Consider the following 21,038-nt stretch of genomic DNA (forward strand, 5'->3'; position numbering starts at 1 on the left):
GACTATGTTGTGGTATGCATGCTACTTATATTGATTTCTATCAACTTTTTGCAATTGATTTAAAGATCTAAAAAAAAATTTGTATTACCCTCCTCTTAAGATTGGTATAGTAAGTTATTTTTCTACCTTAACCTCCTTTCAAGTGGTATCAGAGCCTGATCACTTGTGGGTCGTTGGATTTTTGTAAACTAATCTAAATTTGAGTGAGAGCTTGTGTAGAAGATACTTTGTTATCTTTTTGCAAGAATTTTTAGATGGAAGGTTCATTAGGGAGAATAAAGGTGGATAAATTTTCTAGAAATAATGTTGATATGTGGAAGTTGAAGATGGAAGATTTGTTAATAGTTTGATATTTGTGAGATGCTATTGATGAGAAAGTATTCATACATACGAATCCTAATTTGAATACTCAATATGATGCTATGGACTATAAAGCCAAGGGTCTTTTATATTGTGCTTGACAAACTTTATTTTGATCAATGTTCATGAAGATTATGTTTCAAAACAGTTATGGAAAAAACTTGGTGAGATGTTTTAAGCCAAATCTTTAGTGAACAATATTTTCTTGAGGAAGAAATTATATTATTTAATAATGGAAGAGGGTAGACAAATTATAGACCACCTAGAAGCATTCAGTATGTTGGTGGCTCAATTGGTATTTGTTAGTGTCATGATGGATGAGGAGGAGAAATGCTAGATCTTGCTTTGTTCTTTGCATGATTTATGAGATTCTCTTGTTATGGCTATCATTAGTACCTTTTTATCATTAAGGTTAAAGATATGTTGTTTTCTTTGATTTTTGAAGAGATGAGGAGGAATGTATCCATTAGTGTCAAGGAGGCCCTAAATGTTCATGGAATACCTAAGGAAAAAGGCAAGAAGAATGATAAATCCAAGTCCAATGAGAGATTGAAATCTCATGGAAAGTCCAAAAACTATTTGTTGGAATTGTGGTAAGTCTAGATACTCCTGTAAAGAGTGTAAAGAAGGCATAAAAATAAAAAGAAGAAATTTGATTCTAAATTTGATTTCAAGAAGGAAGATGACAATAATTGTAGCTTCGACCACATGTGTAGGTAATGATGCGTGGTTAATTAACTCAAGTGTATCTTTTCATATAACCTTTAATAGAGATTGGTTTTATGAATATAAGTATGAATAATTTGATGGAGGTAAGATGTATTTGGGTGATGATTCTCATTTAGATATTGTTGGTCATGGCAAAGTTAGAATCATGTTTCTTGATGGTAGAATTAAAAGGATTAATAATGTGTTGATATATGTGGATGAACAAACTAATAGATGTAGGTGTGCAGATAGTCTTTTTTTTATGCAAGACACAAAATTGTTAGAGGTGCTATGGTGATTTTTAGAGGTTTAGATTTGGCACATTGTATAAGCTAGATGCATAAACTATTGAGTCTAATATTACTTCTATGAAAAATAAATTTGCGGCTACTTCAATGGAAGAGGTGAGAGTTTCACCATCAATAGATGGTCATATATTTTGGCTACCCAAGGGTGCTCATTCTTCTAAATCAAACTTACCTAAAGAGAAGACTGTTATGGCACTAGAGACTTGGCCACATTAGAGAAAAAGGATCTAAGGATATTGAAAAATAAAAACCTTGTTGAAGGTTTGATGGATTGTAATCCCAATTTTGATTTTTGTGAGCATTGCATTATGAAAAATAAAACCACACTCAATATTACTTAAGTTCTCATAAATCTTTTGGTGTGTTGGATATTATTCATTCTAATGCATTTGGTCTTGTAGATGTTCCTTCCATTGGAAAAACCACATTTAGTTTCATTTAAATTGATGATTATAGAAGAAGGGCATGAGCATATTTTCTAAAGAGAAAATATGAAGTTTTCAATCAATTTAAAGAATTTAAAACAATGGTTGAGTTGCAGATTGTAAAGAAAATAAAATGTTTGAGGATTGAGAGTCGTAGTGAATTTTTTTCTAATATTTTTGATAGATTATGTAAAAATTGTGGCATTCATAAATAAAATATAACTTTGTATTCTCAATAATAGAATGGGTATGCAGAATGAAAAGATAACACAATGATGGAGAAGGCTAGGAGTATGTTGAATTGTGCTAGTCTACAATAACGTATTTGGATTTAAGTTATTGACATTGCTTTCTACTAGATTAACAAGCATTCTACGTCGACTCTTGTTGATAAAATTTAGATGGCAACATGGTCAGGTCATAAGCCTTCACTAATACATCTTAGATTATTTTTTTTTAAGGCACATGCACATGTGTTAAAGGAGAAGTAAACAAAGTTTGAGAACAAGGTTATAAAAATTATATTCATTAGGTATAGTTATGGTGTGAAAGGATACAAGCTTTAGGATCCAGTTGCATAGAATGTAATACACAGTATAAGTGTTATTTTTAAAGAAACAAAGCCTCCTATTAAATTGTAGCTAGAACAAACAAAATAAAAAGATAAGATAAAATTTCCTTCTATGCTCATAAAGTTGAATCAAGACCCCTAGATAGACAAGAAGTTGAGAAGAGCTCATGTAGCTTTGAATTTTCATAAGAGGAGGAAGAACCTCCAACTCATCTTCTTTGAAGTTCTACAAGGCATAGAAAACCACTTGAATGCTAACATGGATGAGCCCAAATTTGTGGAAGAAGTATTAGGTATGAATGATGTAAAATCTTAAAGAATGACAATGGATGAATAAATGAAATCTTTGAACAAGAATGATACATGGGATCTTGTATCATTACCTAAAGGGAAAAAAATGTTGGTTACAGATGGGTGTTCAAGAAAAAAGATTGGTTCATATAGAGGCATTGAGAAGTATAAAGCAAGTTTGGCTACAAATCTTATGAGATAGGTATTGTACACCTTTCATAATGTTTAATTTATTATTGTGTATGGTGCACCTAGGGGTACATAGAAGTGTGTGCATCACTGGAGTTAACATTCTTGGGGCCACTTTATGTGTTGTATGTGTATATGGTGAAAATGGATAACAATAATAACAATATTGAAAGGCTAAATGAATTCAACCACAAAAAACCCTAGCCTAACAACAACAAAGATCCACCATAACATATGAAGATTACCTAAGAAAATGCAAATCAAATGAAATCACAAAGATTATACCATCACATGTCCAATAGGGTTTTGATCTCCATTCTTCCTATCTCCATTGATCTTGCTTGATATATTTGCTCTCAGATTTTATATGCACAAGAGCTCAACAAATAACGGAATGTGGTTGCAAGTAGGATCGTGGTGTAGTCAATTGCATAAATTGATTCCTTAGGCTCAGTCATTAGGGCTTGATAATGAATAAAGCATCTCCTTATATAGAAGACACTATAAGAAATGGAGGGATAAGATTGAGAGGTGTAAAAGGAGGTCGGCTATGATTAGAGGGTAGGTAAAAGAAATAATAAAATAATGAAAAGGGTAGGTAGTGTATAAATTAAGAGATGAATGACATGTGTCATGGGTAGAAAAGGTTAATGAATTAATTAAATAAATAAAGATTTATTTAATTAATAGAAGGAGTGGGATAAATTAAATAAATAAAAATATTTATTTAATTTAGGAAAAGGATAATTTAAATAAATAAATGTATTTATTTAAATGAGAAATAAGGCTAGAAGAGGATAAATGAATTAATTAAATAAATAAAGATTTATTTAATTAATAGAAGAATTAAGCTTATGTGTCTACATTTTGCCCCTCTTTGAGACAATGCGGCTTGTCGCGTTGTTTCAAAGAAGATAAGATGAACTGATACAGAGTTGCCCCAAGATGGGAGTGATATGCCCCCTCGAGAGATTGGATGAAAATGTGTCTGAAAATATTGCAGACAAACTCTTGATAAGAAAGACGGGATAGAATGGGCTAACCGGATAAAGTGACAGAGTCACGGGATAAAGAAGACTGACTTGGGAAACGAAGGCAAGGGCTAGGGTAGTCTATAAGATAGACCACGAGGGAAAATACATCCTCATTGTCATCTACACATCCACGAGAGCAGATTGCAGAGCGAAAATAGAGCAGCAGCAGTCAGCAGCGATGGCCTTCATTCATAGATTTGACCGCGTTCGCTGATTTCAGAGGCCAGCAGAGGCAGGAGAGCCGGTAAGTACCACCAAACCTCCTTGTACTTTGACGCATTCAATTTTGTCATAAATGCTCGCTAGATAGGGTAATAAATGCGCTTAGAGTAGGGTCCAAAAAGTGTCAAAAAATGTCCAGGCGTGTCTGCGTTGGTGCCAGGCGCGTCTGTGCTCGCGAGGCGCGTCTGTGGTTGTGTCAGGCGCGTCTGCGTTTGAACCCGCGTCTGTGTCAATTGCGGCCACGTTTGTGATGTGCAGGCGTGTTTGTGCCAAGAAGGCACGTCTGTGTCGCCCAGGCGCGTCTGTGCAGAGCATAGGCACGTCTGTGTTAATCAGGTGCGTCTGTGTTTTTCAGGCGCGTCTGTGCAGTCTTCAAGCGTGTTTATGTCAGGTAAGCGTGTTTGTGTTTAATTTTGGTCTTCTAGGTCAAATCGGCAGTTCTGTGATGAACATACGCTGTCGATTGGATAAGCTGCTGAGAGGATACACTCAAGCAGGTCCTCTAGGGAAGACTAGGATAGATCAAGGCACTTTGTGATGAACAGTGAGTACCGAGATAGAGTACTTTGTGATAAACAGGGAGTACTAAAGTATGAGCAGCACTTTGTGATGAACAGGGAGTGCAAATGTGAGTAACACTTTGTGATGAACAGTGAGTGTCACACATGTAGTACTTTGTGATGAACAAGGAGTACCACTAGGATAAATAGCAACACTTTGTGATGAACAGTGAGTGTCACTAGGATAGAATGCCATATGCATTTAGATAAAAAGTAGCATTTTGTGATAAACAGTGAATGCCACTATGACTGACATGAGTGATTTGCTTGACTGCAGGAGTATTTGCCGATGCTGGAGTCACAGGAGAGATTCCCGTCGACTCAGAGGTTGCGACCTGGGTTGTCCTTCGAGGACAGAGCTGCCATCGAGGAGATGGGATTGAGACATGTGCTATATGTGCCCGAGTTTCGGGCGAACATGGGTTTGTTGACTGCATTAGCTGAGAGATGGCATTCTAAGACATGCACGTTCCATTTGCCGATGGGTGAGATGACAGTCACCCTGGAGGATGTATACAGGATTTTGAGGATACCGATCGATGAGGAGCTGATCCCATACGATCGAGATGGAGACAGAGAGGCCCTGAGACGAGTGTTCCAGGACCCAGGACTGGAGATGAGGGCAGGACATGTGGCATGGGACACCATGACAGCCACAGGATTAGCATTATCGGCAGTGATAGGAGGAGCGATCAATGGGTTCCTGTGTCCAGATAGGGCGACACGGGGGTTGGCTGTGGGCTGGGGAGGAGCACTGGAGACATTGGTGACACAGCACACTAGATATGTCTGGGGACCGTGTGTGCTGGCACACTTGTATTATGAGCTACATCAGTTTGTTTATCATGGATCCATAGGATTGGGCTGCGGAGTGACATTGCTACAGGTATGGGCCTATGAGCATCTGTCGATTACCCGACCGATACACTTCAGGGGCAGGGGTCATGGATGCAGTTTTCTTCATCTATATGATATGATCACGTCGCAGCCACGGATTGGCAGGTTAGAGCACTGGCGACGGGTGATAGAAGATATTGATGTGGTCATATGGAGACCATACCTGGGCTACGAGCAGTGGGAGGATGACGTAGTTGAGCTTCCCTACACCTTCCGGAGCAGGTACCTGATTGGGCAGATGCCCTATGTGCTAGAGAGATAGCTTGTGGACAGGGTTTGCAGGCAGTTTGGCCGGATCCAAAGGATGTCACGGGGCTCAGGTATGTATGCGTGGACAGTCAAGGATCAGGCACAGTTTGGGCCTTTGCTGTCATATGATCAGGTAGTGACACAGCTTGTAGAGATGATGCCAGTACCCTGGGACATGTGGCCGGAGATTGAGGACGTTGGGATGGATGCTGAGTACACAGCATACTGGGCAGAGCATCCATTCCCACGGTTGACGGATCCGGGAGAGCCATTGGAGGGAGATGGGGGTGGAGATGATGATGACGGTGGAGGTGATGGGGGCAGAGGCCGATGGAGGAGGAGGGGAGCAGTTGGAGAGAGGAGGGTTGCACCTCGGAGGGAGGGTGGTGAGGAGAGGCAGGCTCGGGTGGTGAGGGGTCGCGGTGGATTGCCACTACAGGTGCCAGCAGCACAGGGTCCCAGACAGGTACAGGGACAGGGACAGGGACAGGTACCAGTACAGGCACCAGTAAAGGTACAGGTATAGGCACAGGGGCAGGCACCCGTACAGGGGGAGCCACAGGTAGAGGCCGAGGGGGCTGACCCAGTGGAGGATGAGCTGCTAGAGCTGAGGGAGATCTGCCAGGGCCAGGCAGATGAGATCTAGGAGCTGGAGAGGGAGATGGATCGGCTCAGGGGGAGGCTCAGAGATACTGAGCGGGAGCGAGATCAGGCTATCCAGCGCTATACAGAGGCTGAGACAGCATTGAGGGCCGGGAGACAGGCAGCGGAGGATACAAGGGCAGGATATGCTTATGTCCTACGGGCAGGGAAGGAGATTGCCTACTAGCGAGACCTCTACTATGGTGCAGTGCCAGCAGATCAGTGGGCGAGGAGCTTCCATAGACCGTCGCGTACAGCGACAGCTACGGGAGGGAGCCGGAGGAGACAGGCATCGAGTGGTGGGGTTATGGGTCCTCCACCACCACCAGATAGAGGGGACAGGCAGGATGATCCTGGGGCGGGTCCTTGAGGGGCTCAGATTCCGTCGAGGCCAGGCGGCTCTGAGGGAGGGAGTTCATCATAGCCATAGAGGGCTCCCTTTGTATCAGTATTGTACCATTTTTGTATTGTAGACACCTGCGGGTGCTTTTTGTAGCCATATGATTTTGACATCATTGTATCATGATACTTTATGATTATATATATGAGATGATTCATTTTTGGGGCAGCTATATGCATGTGTACCTATGTGATGAGATGTTCTTATGTGATGCTTATGATATGGATGCAAATATGTATATGAGAAAATGCAATATTTTTGTTCTTTAATGTTTTAAAATGTTATGCCAATGCAAATGTGAATGTATGTAATGCAAATGAATATGATAATGCAAATGTAAATTGTGCTAATAGGTGTTGTGTGCAGGATGTGATGCAGTTGTGATATCTATATGTATGTATGAAATGCTTATATGTGGTAATGCAGGTGCAACTACATGAAATGCAAATGTTTTTGGTGTGTCATTATACTCAGTCATGTGATAGCAGGCTACGCGGACTCAAGAAAGACGATGGAATTCAATCAAGAAAGGGCGATGAAAGATAGAAGATATGAAAGTGAAAGAGCTTCTTGTGCGTTATCATCATTGAGCTTTATTATGGCAAGTAGGCTATGACAATCGAGGCATATGTTCGACCCAGAAAGTCATTGTACCTATTTGCATGGAGATAAGACAGTTGCAAACAAGGAATGTCCCAGTTCATACTAGACTCACAGTGTCCTCATATCCTTGGACAAGTCATAGCATTACTAAGAGACAGCAGACAACAAATACAAGTGGGTGACGATACCCCATCCTCGCCTTTCTAGTCAAAGACATCCTGGAGATAGAATCTCTAGTCAGAGACATCTCGAAAAAGCTAAAAGACATGTCACCAAAAAAGATGAAATCAAAAGAAAACCAAGACTCGACACCAACATCCACTATAGTCCTCAAGTTTAGTGTCTCTTGTCACTTGTATAAGTCTTATTTGATTATGGTCACAATGTTTACTTTCACAGAAAGGATAGATAGCACTGAATCATAATGTTGTCTGAGTCTGTTGACAGATTTGATTTGTTGAAGCCCATTGTTGCTGTTGTGTCTCATCTGAAACTGACTGAATCCATGAAACTGATACTTTATTGCGGAGAAGATGAAAATTTATTGCGGATCTGTGATGCAAATGTTGCTTTATTGCAGATTGTGCGCGGATAGACTGAAGGAAGCTGGAAGAAACTGTACTCCTCAAAACGTGTGATGTTCTCAGTTCCACACCCATCACTAGACGTAAGATTTGCCTTAGCCACAGATATGATCTAATTTATTATGAATGGAAAGGGGTGAAAAGAGAGGTTTATTATGAATGGCTAACCAATCTTGGGTAGATCAATAACAAGTCATGATGGGAATGGGTAAGTTTATTATGAACGAATAGGTTGTGAGTGTGTGCAAAGTGAAAGGATGAAAGTGAATCCTGAAGGAGGGAGGAGCAATGTCTCTACGCATGGTGCTGGTGACCCAGTTTTCACCATGGTACTTGCCCAAGGCGCCACCGAAGTGGTTTTCACCGTCGGACGAAATTATTTCTCTTTACTTTTTTCGATTTTTCAATGTTTTTTGTGTCACAAGGCGCCTGTTTGCCAGGTTTTCACCAAGTAACGATTTTTTTTTGTTTTATAATTTTTTTTGTATTTTTGAATTTTTTGATTTTTTTGTATTTTTGAATAGGGATATTCCGAAGAGCTACGTGTAGAACCTGCAAAGGTGCATGCTGTTGATAGGATCCTCCAAAGGTTCACCTTTTGTAGTTGAGAGCTGATATGCACCAGATCCATATGTTGTTGTAATGACGTAAGGACCAAGCCAATTTGGTTCAAACTTGCCCTTCTTCTCTCTGTCTTGCTGATTTTTGGGATTTTCTCTGAGAACCAAGTCACCTACCTCAAATGTGTGAGGCTTTACCTTGTGATTGTAGTTGCATTGTTCCTTAACTGAATGATGTGTAGCTTGAGTGACTGTCTTCCTTGATAAAGGAACTGAGATAGAATTACTAGTGTGTGGACTACGTAGGCCCATATGTGTGTCACCTAAAGAAGTTTGGGCATCCCTGATAACAAAGTCCTTCGAGGAAGCTCCATTAAAGGTCCCTGATGTATCGCCAAAAGGGAAAGGATGTGTGAAACAAGTGGATGAGTGATGAAGGCTTATGATTGCGAAAAGAAGTGAAAGTAGGATAGCATGATGGAGACTTAGGATCAACAAGTATGCTTTTTGACTTGAAATTTTAGAACTTTTGCCCCCAGTTATTTTGATATTAGGGGAGATCAACTCTTGCTCTTTTTGCTTCATAGGATTTTTATCCTTGACTTTGTTTTTTGCAGAGTCCAATAGCTTTTGATTTTGATTTGAACTAAAGGACTTCTCTCTATTTTTTACTTTTAGATTTTTCTTTTCAAAGCTTGATTTTTGATCCCCAATGAGTGAGGGCTTTTGTGATTCTTGTTGATCCAAGTCTGGAAGTGGAGTGGAAATGGAATGAGTGGATGATATGGTAAGGCTATGTGAGTTATCAAGAGGGCTAGCGATATACTCAATAGATTCTTCGCTGGAACCACTCTTAGGACTATTGATATCAAGAGTTGCTTGCACCACTGGAGGAGATTTGCATTCAGACTTAGTAGCCACAACACTAGGTGGTTCACACCCAATTCCTTGTAAATTGTTTGTAGATTGTTCCTGTCGACTGAATGTCTTAGGAGATAGTGGGAGTTGATCAACATGAAAGATATACTCACCACATCCCAGGTCTTTAACCCTGAATTTTTCTTTGAGCTCTGCTTGCTTTGATGTAGAAGGCTTCAAGGATTCTAGATCCACATATGTTGATGAAGGAATAGCTTCTCGATTGACTGGGATTGTTATTTCTGATCGAGGTTGCAGATTGTTGCAATATATGAATGGATTTGGATCCGCTTTAACGGTCACTTCAACTCCATTGTGTGGAAACTTGATACATCGATGATATGTAAATGGGACTACGCTCATCTCATGAATCCATGGACGTCCCAGGAGTATGTTGTATGTGAGATCTAGATCAAGGATTTGACAAACCACATCCTTTGTAACTGGCCCAACTTTGAGAGGTAAGGTGACTGTACCCTTGGATGAACGCTCTTCATCATCATATGCTTTGATAGTAATTTTGTTTGTAGAATTCACAGCTTTGTCAGAATATCCCAATTGTTTAATAGTGTTCAATGTACAAATGTTTAGACCTGCTCCTCCATCTATCAGGACTCGTTTGATTCTATGTTTGTGTATGAAGGCTTCAATGTGTAATGGTGCATTATGTGGCTGACTTACGGAGGCGTCGTCGACTTCTGTGAATGTAAGGGAGTGTGGAATGGAAAGGTATCCCACCATGGCTTGAAACTGGTCCACGTTCAGATCAGTAGGAACAGCAATGTCTCTCAAGATTTTGTCAAGAATGGCTTTATGTGCGGGAGATATGCGTAATAGCTCAAGGATTGAAATGAGCGCGGGTGTCTTCCCTAACTATTCTACAAGGTCATACTCAGGTTTGGTTGATGAAGAAGTGGTGTTTTTAGTTGGAGCACCTTGCAAAGTGATTTTACCTCGGCGGGTTGTAACATGACATTCAGAGGTAGGTTCAGAAGAAGATCCAACACCTTTTAAGACAATCCTGGGTCTCCGAGTAGAATTCTCAGACGCTTTGTCCTTGATGATAATGGTAGAGACTTAATTGTCCATCGAGATGTGATTGATGGTTGAATCATAGTTGTAAGATGCTCTGGTATAATTGGTTTGATCCTCTGTGGCTTTAGCTTTTCCCTTGTCATGTTTTGGGAATGGTTCCTTAAACATCTCATGTTCTTGATTAGATGAGTATCCCTCAATCTCAATGTCACCTCTATCAATGAGATCTTACATGATGTTCTTCAGTCGATGACAATTTCCTGTCTTATGACCCTTGCTCTTATGAAATTCACAATACTCATCATCATTCCACCAATTTGGTTTAACCTTTGGTTCATATGGAGGAAAATCTGGAACTATGATTACCTTGTTTGCCACAAGCTTCTTGAAAACTGACTCAAGTGGTTCTCCCAATGGGGTATACTTCCTTCGTGATCTAGAAGTTGTTTGAGTATTCACCTGATTATTTGTAGAACTTGATCCAGAAAAGATGACTTTGGGTCACACTGTGTTGGCATCAACAACACCATCATTGACTGTGTTCTTGTTTTTATTCCAAAATCTTGGCTTGTCTTTTCCTTTAAAGTCATCTTTGTTTTCCTTGAATATCTTAATGACTCCTTGTTCAATTAGGACCTTTTCTGTCGCTAAGCCTTTTTCAATAACGTCCTTGAAGGTGGACAAACAAGCTTTCCTTAGATCATAGCCAATGTCTTTGTTAACATTTTGGGTGAACATTTCTACCATTTGTTTTTGTGGAATTTCACAAGAGCATCTACTGGCTAGATTCCTCCATCTTTGTAAAAATGATGCAAAAGACTCTCCTTCTTTTTGCTTGGTGTTGCACAAAGTAGTGACTGATATGTCTGTCTCTATGTTGTAGGAGAAATGTTGAATAAAAACTGTCTTATGTGTGCCTTAGGATCCCCTTTTCCTCTATACTTATCAAATTTAGGCGTCGCAAAGTGTGTAGGAAAAGGAGGCATTGGAATGCTCTTGTCAAATGGATAAGGACATATGTCTCTCATTGTGTATGTTGGCTTTGGTGTATTTATGTCCTCCATTTTCTTTTGTAAGTCCCTGATTTGTTGTTCCAAACTGCTCTTAGGTGGAGATCGACTTCTTGGACCATATCCTATGTTTGAGGTACCCATTGGAGGGGGAGCATGTTGCATATATGGATGATATTGATCATACACATGTTCATATGGAGGAGGTCTGTAATTATGCTGCATAGGTGGACCACTTGGTATAGATTCATATTGAGGAATACCATATCTATTTTGTGCATGTATACCATACTCTACAGGCATGTCATGTTCTATTGTATTGCCCCCAAATTTGACACGGGGTTTCCTTGTGTCCAAATTTTGAGCATGCCTTTGAATATCCAATTGCTTTGGTGGTTGATCCTTAGCATTGAAATGTGATTGAGCATATTTTTCTCCATAAGACTTCCATAATGGTCTACGAAGGTGAGTATCATATGTTTGACCATGTGTATGTGGGACCTCTGGTTTTTGAAGCAAAACTGATGGTGATTCAGGTACCATGTGTGGTCCTTTATTTCCTCCACTATTAGGTCTCCTTCGATCCATGTTGGAGTGAAGTTGTTGCAAAGGTCGATTTTCGATTATTTGAGACATGTCAAAATCATGAGGTATCTTGGCTCCACTTTGTGCCATCATTTGTAAGAAGTATTGTCTATCCCTCCTCATTATTTCCTCAACCAATCGATTGAAATGGGGATTCATAATGGATTCTTCCACATCTGCTGAATGTACTGAAAAGTTGTCCATATCATCATTGTGTGTATCATTGTTGTTTGTAGTGTCCATGTTCTCAACATTTGGAATGTTTCTATAGGCATCCATGTCAGGTAATGTAGTATGATCAGAATTGAAAAAGATATCATTGTCATACTCATAAGAACTCATGTTTGTGGACTCTTGAGCCTCTTTAGTTTCTCTCCTAGATTTTTGAAGGCGGGTTTCAACTATGAACTAGGTATTGACCAAGATGTGTGAGACTAGATGAAAATGGAAAAAGTATGGAAGACCAAGAGTTGGATGGAATGTAAATGAATCTGAGGTTTACTTGCAATGTCCAAAATGTAAGACCAAGTATGTATATAGTAGAGTAGGTGTGACTTCCAAAGAGAGGATAGTTTCTCTTGATGAGGTAAGTTGACCTTGACTCTAAGTAAGACCAAATGAGACCCAAAGGTAAGAAACCTTGATGAGGGACCACTTAGCAAAGTGTTGTTGTATGTAGTGTGTTGACAAAGTATAGTGAGGACAAGCAAGTGACCTTTTGACTCAAGTTTAGACAAGTGTGAATGTAAAGTGAGATGTGAAGCAATGATGGATTTTGTGAGACCCAAAGATAGGTTGAATGCTAAATGAAACCCTGGAGAAATGACCTAGGAAGCTCAAGAATTCTGAAACTGACTATGTTTGTTTGCTGGACTGTAACAGTTTTTCAATTCTGAACACAGACGCGGTTTCCCGACACAGACGCGGTTTCCCGACACAGACGCGGCTCTGTTTAACATAGACACGTTTCTGAGATTTTTTTGCCAAGTGTAATGTTGACTGTTGGAACACAGACGCGATTCTGTCCTTCACAGACGCGGTTATACAACACAGACACTATTATGTCCGACATAGACGCGTTTGTGCAATTTTTTCCAATCTGTGAAGTCATTTTGTTGTGACCAAATCTGACTGTTTGACTGTTTTTTTCGTGACAAGAGGACACAGTGTTGATGAGGACTCAATGTTTGCAAGTGTCTAGACTCAAAAATGACTCCAATAAAAGTGTGTTGTTTGATGTAAAAATATTTTGGATACACTTGAAGACACAAAAGACACAATGTTTTGCTGTTTGATCTTGAATGTTTTGAATGTTTAACATAAGTCAAGCACTATTCTTATGGCTGGCCAAGACAATAGTTGTTGATCCCACATGGGGTTTTACCCCCGAGGCTACGCTATTCAGAGCGGATACTTAGATGCTTGACTTCGCTGGCTCCACCCTCGGCACTCACTTCTCGGGTCAGCCAAGCATCAGTCCCTACGAAAACTCCCCGTGGTGAACTTTGTATCTCTACTAAGAACCGTATGTGTGTGGGCCGCTACCAGAGGTCCGACCTCCTACCCCAACAACTAGAAGGATTTGGGCTTCTAAAACAAAAAGGTGCTAGTAAGGGCATCCGCTCGTGTGGCCATACATGCGGCACTTTCAGCTCTGTAAATACATAAGGCTCCCAGCTGGTAGGGGTTACGCCCTACAACTGATCAAATAAATTTGATCAAACGGGTTTATGGGGAGACATAGTGTCGGTATGAACTAATCAGCACACGTTATTCATAGTTTTCACCATGAATACATTTGTTTATAGTGGTTCGGAAGAGGTGGGTTTTCCTCGCTACCACTTGGGTCATTCTCTTCTCACTAGTAGTCCTAATGACCACACAGGAAGACAGGCCCTCTAAAGATTAAACAAAAAGAGCCTATTGCTCAAGACACAAAAGACAATGATTCAATTTTAGTGCACCAATTGAAGTGTTTGCTAGTCTATGAAAACAAGGCACACAATAAAAATTCCAAAAACCCTTGCCAAGGATCTGCAACAAAAAGTTGTTAGTAGTTTGGATTGTTTCAAATGATCACCCCTTCCTGCAAGCACACAAGTTAGGTAAATTTTAAACCCAAAAGACTTTGTGAAAATAGGGGCCTTCAACCAAACGATTTAGCTTCCAAGACAAGCTGCACCAATTTTGTTAGCTAGATCTGAAAATGTTAGCTCAAAATAAACCAGATCTGAAACCCTAAATGCAAAATCCGAAAACTAAATCAATAAAAATCCAATATTTGAAACTAGTGAACACAGACGCGACTTCGTGACACAGATGCGGTTCTGTGAGACATAGACGCGACTACAGAACTCAGACGCGTCTTCTGGACACAGACGCAGATAAAAACATCGCAGACGCGACTTTATAACACAGACGCGCTTTCCTGGAACCTGCAAAATAAAATATTGCCAATAACACAGACGCGATTCCAGAGGTCCCAGACGCGCCAGAAAATAAAAAACGCGATCTGAAAGTGCGCAGACGCGAAAATATCAAAATGTTGCCGAAAACGTCAGATTTGCAACTTCAAAATACAAAATCTGCAACAAGATGTTAAATGCAAAAAGGGACAAGAGTCCCACCGGGCGTGCCAAAATGTATATGGTGAAAATGGATAACAATAATAACAATATTGAAAGGCTAAATGAATTCAACCACAAAAAACCCTAGCCTAACAACAACAAAGATCCACCATAACATATGAAGATTACCTAAGACAATGCAAATCAAATGAAATCACAAAGATTATACCATCACATGTCCAATAGGGTTTTGATCTCCATTCTTCCTATCTCCATTGATCTTGCTTGATATATTTGCTCTCAAATTTTATATGCACAAGAGCTCAACAAAGAACGGAATGTGGTTGCAAGTAGGATCGTAGTGTAGTCAATTGCATAAATTGATTCCTTAGGCTCAGTCATTAGGGTTTGATAATGAAGAAAGCATCTCCTTATATAGAAGACACTATAAGAAATGGAGGGATAAGATTGAGAGGTGTAAAAGGAGGTCGGCTATGATTAGAGGGTAGGTAAAAGAAATAATAAAATAATGAAAGGGGTAGGTAGTGTATGAATTAAGAGATGAATGACATGTGTCATGGGTAGAAAAGGTTAATGAATTAATTAAATAAATAAAGATTTATTTAATTAATAGAAGGAGTGGGATAAATTAAATAAATAAAAATATTTATTTAATTTAGGAAAAGGATAATTTAAATAAATAAATGTATTTATTTAAATGAGAAATAAGGCTAGAAGAGGATAAATGAATTAATTAAATAAATAAAGATTTATTTAATTAATAGAAGAATTAAGCTTAGGTAATTAAATAAATAAAATATTTATTTAATTAGACATGGCAATTTTGGGTGTCTACAGTATGTAACATTGGAAAATATATTTAATGTAAGGTCTCACATTGGGAAACTGTATTTAATTTAATATTGGAGAAATATTTATAAAGTAAAAACTTACTACCCAATATATAATGTGGGGTCAATGGTTTTGTATGCTCATGGTTTTAGTCACATAGTTTTATGTAATAACACTTGATGGTTCTATGTGAGCTTGTTTCTATATAATAAAATACAAGTGTAGTTGTCTAAGGTTGGAAAGTTGGAATTTTGAGTATTCTTTTGAAAAGTACTTATGTGAAACATGGTATAAGATGTATGGATTCATGCTTGGATACATTTAGGATGTATTGGAGATGCTTGATGTCTCAGAGGTATTCATGAAGGATTTGAAGATGTATTGTAATGTTTATTTCTAAAAAATACATTGAGCATGGATGCTTTTGGAGGCTAGGTTTTTCACTCTAGAGTGTTTTCCTAGGATATATCTTGTGTCATCTTTTGAAGTTATGTTTTATATTCTCTTGCATGTGGATTTTGAGTATTTGTTTGAATAGATTTCTCTTTTGGGTTATGTGGAAATTATAATATATGGCTGCAAGTTTCCTTTCCTTCCATTTGGTATCAGAGGCCTTTGAAAATCGAAAGCTAATTGATTCGAGAAACATGGTCTTTCTAAAAAAAATGTTGGGAATCACTACATGAATGAACGAGGGGACTGGATTAAGGACTTTGTTAGGGCTGAAGGTTTGAACAATGAGGATGAGGAGGATGGTGGTGGTGTGGTCATCAAGGAGGTGTTTCTTGAAGGGGAAGTGGATGGGAGAATAGGTCCTAAGGACAATGTTGCAGGTCATGAGCACTATGGAGCTGAGTGTCTAGTTCGAGCCATGAAAGAGGCCAATAAAAAGATATGTATTGCTTAAAGCTAGTGGCACAATGTTGTATGTATCACTATCATAATATAGGTAGGTGTAGTTCATATACAAGTATTCATCTCTAATGGGGTATATAATTTGTTATGGTTTCCTATGGACAACATTTTGATGATGGGTGTGCCACATTTTGTATTTAATGACACATGGGTGTTAGGGTTTTGTCTTTGTCTGGTTTTACTACATCGGATCGACAGGGCATTTACTGCCATTTCTTGCAATATAATTTTTTTTGATATAATATACAAGGTGCTGCCCCATAAGCAGTTATTTACTTACCTTACACAAAAAATTGTACTCCCTAGAATCCTTAATTGGCATATACTTGCTTTCTTCACAAATCCATTTCAAATGTTAGAGACAAATGCATCATCAACAAAGTCTAACATGAGGATAAAACATTGTCCTATATGGATGGTAAGGAGATACCAAGAAGAAAACATTATGAAAAAGTCATCTACTACCTTCTCTTGTAGTGCCCATCTTTGTAGCTTATTAATCCACACACACCAAACCCAAAAGATTCTCCATTTAATGAAATCAAGCTCCCAAACATATCTAACATGAACTATAGGAAATGTGAATTCTTCCGAAACATAATCGATATTTAAGTTCTCAACATACCTTGTGAATACATATTTTGAAATTTTGAAGTTAATTAACTCAAATTTCTTGGGTTCCCATATTTGCATTGAAATATAACTTTTTCTAAGACTCCACACTCTATAGATAAAGCACATGAAAAATATAGAAGTTTAACACGTGACAAGAAATGTTTACCTTAGCAATACCCTTCCATGCTTCTTGTGTTGCCATCTCTTGAATGCCTTGGATGCTTATATCTAGACCAAAGGAGGCAAACTCTATGCTTTGTAGTTCATGAAGCTGATATCCACTTGTAACTATTTCTAAATGCTCCATAATATCTATTCAAGTCTCTAAATATTAAATTCCTTTAATAGCATAAATTACTTCAAAATTAAATACCCGATTCTCATTCAATTGGTAAGTCAAGATATGAGGTAAGAAAATGAATTTTGTGTGCTTCTTGCAAATTAATATAAATAGGTAGCTAGATGCCCACACAACATATGAAGCAATATAAATGGTCTGTTTAAATCTCCTCTACATATAAGATACTAGGAGCTCACAAATTCAAACTCTACTTTGTTGATTTGAAAGTGTATCGTCGTAAATTATCATCAAGCCAATTTACACCTTATGTTTGTATCCCTACTTTAATGCATCTCTCTCTCATCTTCTATCTAGGTTCGTTCAGTGCCTTAAACTTCAATTCTAGTGCCGTGTACACTTGCCATTTTATTTCCTCGAGTGTTGTCCTTCTCCTGGGGCTAAACCATGGTCCATGACTGAGGAAGACCAGGGCACTAGCACCCTAGTCCTAGGACCAGAGCGCCTAGAGCCTTGGTCCCCCTTAGTTCTAGACCCTATTTTGAAGTGGGGGAATCTCTCTGATGGGAAATGAAATTTGTGGCTCTACATGACCGCTGGAGGTTGGCCTAATTGGTAATTCACATAGACACCCTTATATAAAGATATTAACCAATTCATTTCAATCCTAAGTATCCATCCATCATAAGTATTCAAAATAAGGCATCCATGAAGTGTTCATCAAGCATTTTTAGATATCTTCAAGTCTACATATTCTTCATTCAATCATTGTGGAACAAAATTACATTATTCATAAGCAAGCATGTGTGTGTGATTAGAGTTTTGTCATGTTCATGCCATTTCATACAACATATGTGATTACATTCAATAAGAAAAGCATCATTATCAACAATTACAAATCTGAGGTATACCTTTTCATTATTTATTTTAGTATTTGCAATATTTCATTCAAGGTCAATTCCTAAACTAAGGTTTGACTTAGGCAAACCCCTATTCCCAACATTTTCCCCCCTTCTTTCTGTGTATAGGAAATAGGTGTGAAGCTGCGATTTTTAGGATAGACATTATTCACAGAAAAACATGTTTCCTTTTGGATGGCAAAAAGTGTGGAGGACCAAAGCGACAAGCATTCTGGTCCCAACATTTTAGGAGCTCCTTTTAGAAACAGATCCAAAAACTCTTATATTGATCAAATCTAGGTTCATGGCTCATGTTGGCACCTTCAGATTTGAGAGAAATTTGAAGTGCCTATAATGGAAATCAGTTACAACACTGAAAGGTACCCCTAAAAAGCTTTCCCAAGTAGCTCATTTTGGAGAGCTCCATTTTGAAGGCCGATGAATATTATGGGAAATGGCTCTAAGAATGTGTTTAGCAGTTATCAGTAAGCATATTGATTAAGTAATAGCATCCCATAATCAGATTGGATGCATTTTTTAAGCACTCGATTTAAGGGGTCAACAAAGGTTCATTATGTGCACACTTTCAGAAAAGCTTGAGTAGCCTAATTTAGAGACTTGCATTTTGCACCTAGTTATTTTTCTTGACAAAATTCTTGTTCCCCTATGTTCTCTGCATTTTTTTTATACCCCTAAGTCCATTATTAGATTACCATGACCTCATTTGGCATATTTTCTAAGCCCAAACCATTTGCAATTTGTCTTATTTTGCAAATTGCACAGTAAATTTTTTTCAAGAGAGCTCACTTTAAGCATTCATATCTTGCATCCTGATGATTGTTTCATCAAGCCCATATTTTTCTATGATTCCTTGTATTTAGATGAGATTATGTGCAAGTTAGTAGGACCTCCAGATTCCATTTGATGCCTTTACGAAGTCAAAATGAAAGGTAGATTGTTCAATTTTACTGGCAAAATTACTATTAAACTAATTAAAGTTGCCCTGTATTCTAATTTTTATCTTTCAGCCCAATGACCTGCACATCAAACTAATTTGTTTATTGAAATCTTTGTAGTTCAATGGTCCATTGTGCAAGGTTCCAGGTCCTCATGTTGTCATTGGCTATTTTTTCAAAATGTATTTGAAACAGGGTTTGAAGAAGGTTCTGACAGGCTCCAATGCAGAAACAGCTGAGTAGTCAACTTTGAGGTTTAATATCTCACATCCCAGGCATTGTCAAATGAATCCACTTTGTACCATGGTTCACAATATATCAGACTACATTCTTGTCAGTTGCTATGGTCTCATGTGGCCATTTGATGAGTTTTTGAAGTTGGTTTCCAGAGGTTCCAAGCTTGCTTCGGGCATTTTGAAAATTGGTTAAAAAACAAATTTCAGTGATTAAATCATAAATATTTTTGGTCTAGATGAATGTTGAAGTAGTTTTAGATCAGTTCCAGGGTCCAATGGTTTGCAAATCAAAATTTTTTAAGCCAGGCCCACAAGGGACCCGACTTGACTCATTAAAGTTGTCGTAATATTTTCAAAATTGATAGTAATCTTTTATTTAAATCATGAAAATGATTTAAATAAAACCACATATATGAGAAATGAAGGCATGGTTTTAAGTAATGTGGAACCTATTTTTCCATGCCATATGCCTAGCCACACACGGGGAACGCACTAGAGAAAGGTAGATTATTGTAGGGTTCTAAGGGGGAAGGAATTATAGGCCAATCAAACTAATCTTGTTGTTTCAAATTGATAGATAATGGTTCTCGGTTTATAAATTAGACAAACTGATAGATCATTGAGGGAACTATTCTTTATAACCGTTTTGAACTCGAGATTATAGACATAACACGTAACAAGAATTCAGAAGAGGGGCCCACTGAACAACAACTAGAATGGGGAGTGGGTGGGAAACTAGAGTTGTTCCGATAGCCCTTAACCATGAAGTCCAATTTAGGTTAGACTTCATCTTCAACATTTGGACTCTCATTGGGTAGGAATTGTAAGGTCTGAAGTGTGTGGGCTAAGCATCAATCGAGGGGAGGAGCACCATCGCCATATAGATATATAGGGGACCCCCTCTATATTATACTGGGGGGGATCAGAATTAAATGATACTTTCAATTGAGTTGTGAAATTACACTTCAAACATGTGGGGCCCATGAACCATAGAGCATGGCCAATAGGGATTTTCCTCGAAACTCGGTCAAATAAGGTTTTAAACCTCAATGAGCCCTGCGTAGAAAGCCACGTCAATAAGGAGAAATGCAAGTTCTATTAATGAAGGAGATTGTTCTCGGGACTCGGTGAATTGGGTAAGTATACTTCAGCGAGCTCCGAGTACATAGTGGTTATGCCCTAAAATGGTTTGTGCACAAAGAGGGTTAGGGTTTGCTGGAGAACATCAAACACAGAGGATTTGTATCGAATTGATGTGTTGCTGAGAGATTTTATAAGTTTCAAACTAAATGCAGTCGCAGGTATATTTCCAAATACCACGACCCCTCTCAGCAGCGAACTATATGGTTTTGTGACTGTGATATTTGTAGAGATGGAAGTTTCAAAGGATGCCCAGATTACATAATGCGCAGAGAATACATTTGTTAGCACAGGTTTTAGAAGTTGTTGAGCAAGTGCAATGGGCAGTTGCATTGCTGAATTTCGCACTCGTGCCCAACATTCCTCCCTGTCACTACTAATGCGTAGACATGAATGCGAGATGTGGAAG

This window comes from Cryptomeria japonica, chromosome 3, assembly GCF_030272615.1.
Source record: "Cryptomeria japonica chromosome 3, Sugi_1.0, whole genome shotgun sequence".
In the NCBI taxonomy this organism is placed as follows: Eukaryota; Viridiplantae; Streptophyta; class Pinopsida; order Cupressales; family Cupressaceae; genus Cryptomeria; species Cryptomeria japonica.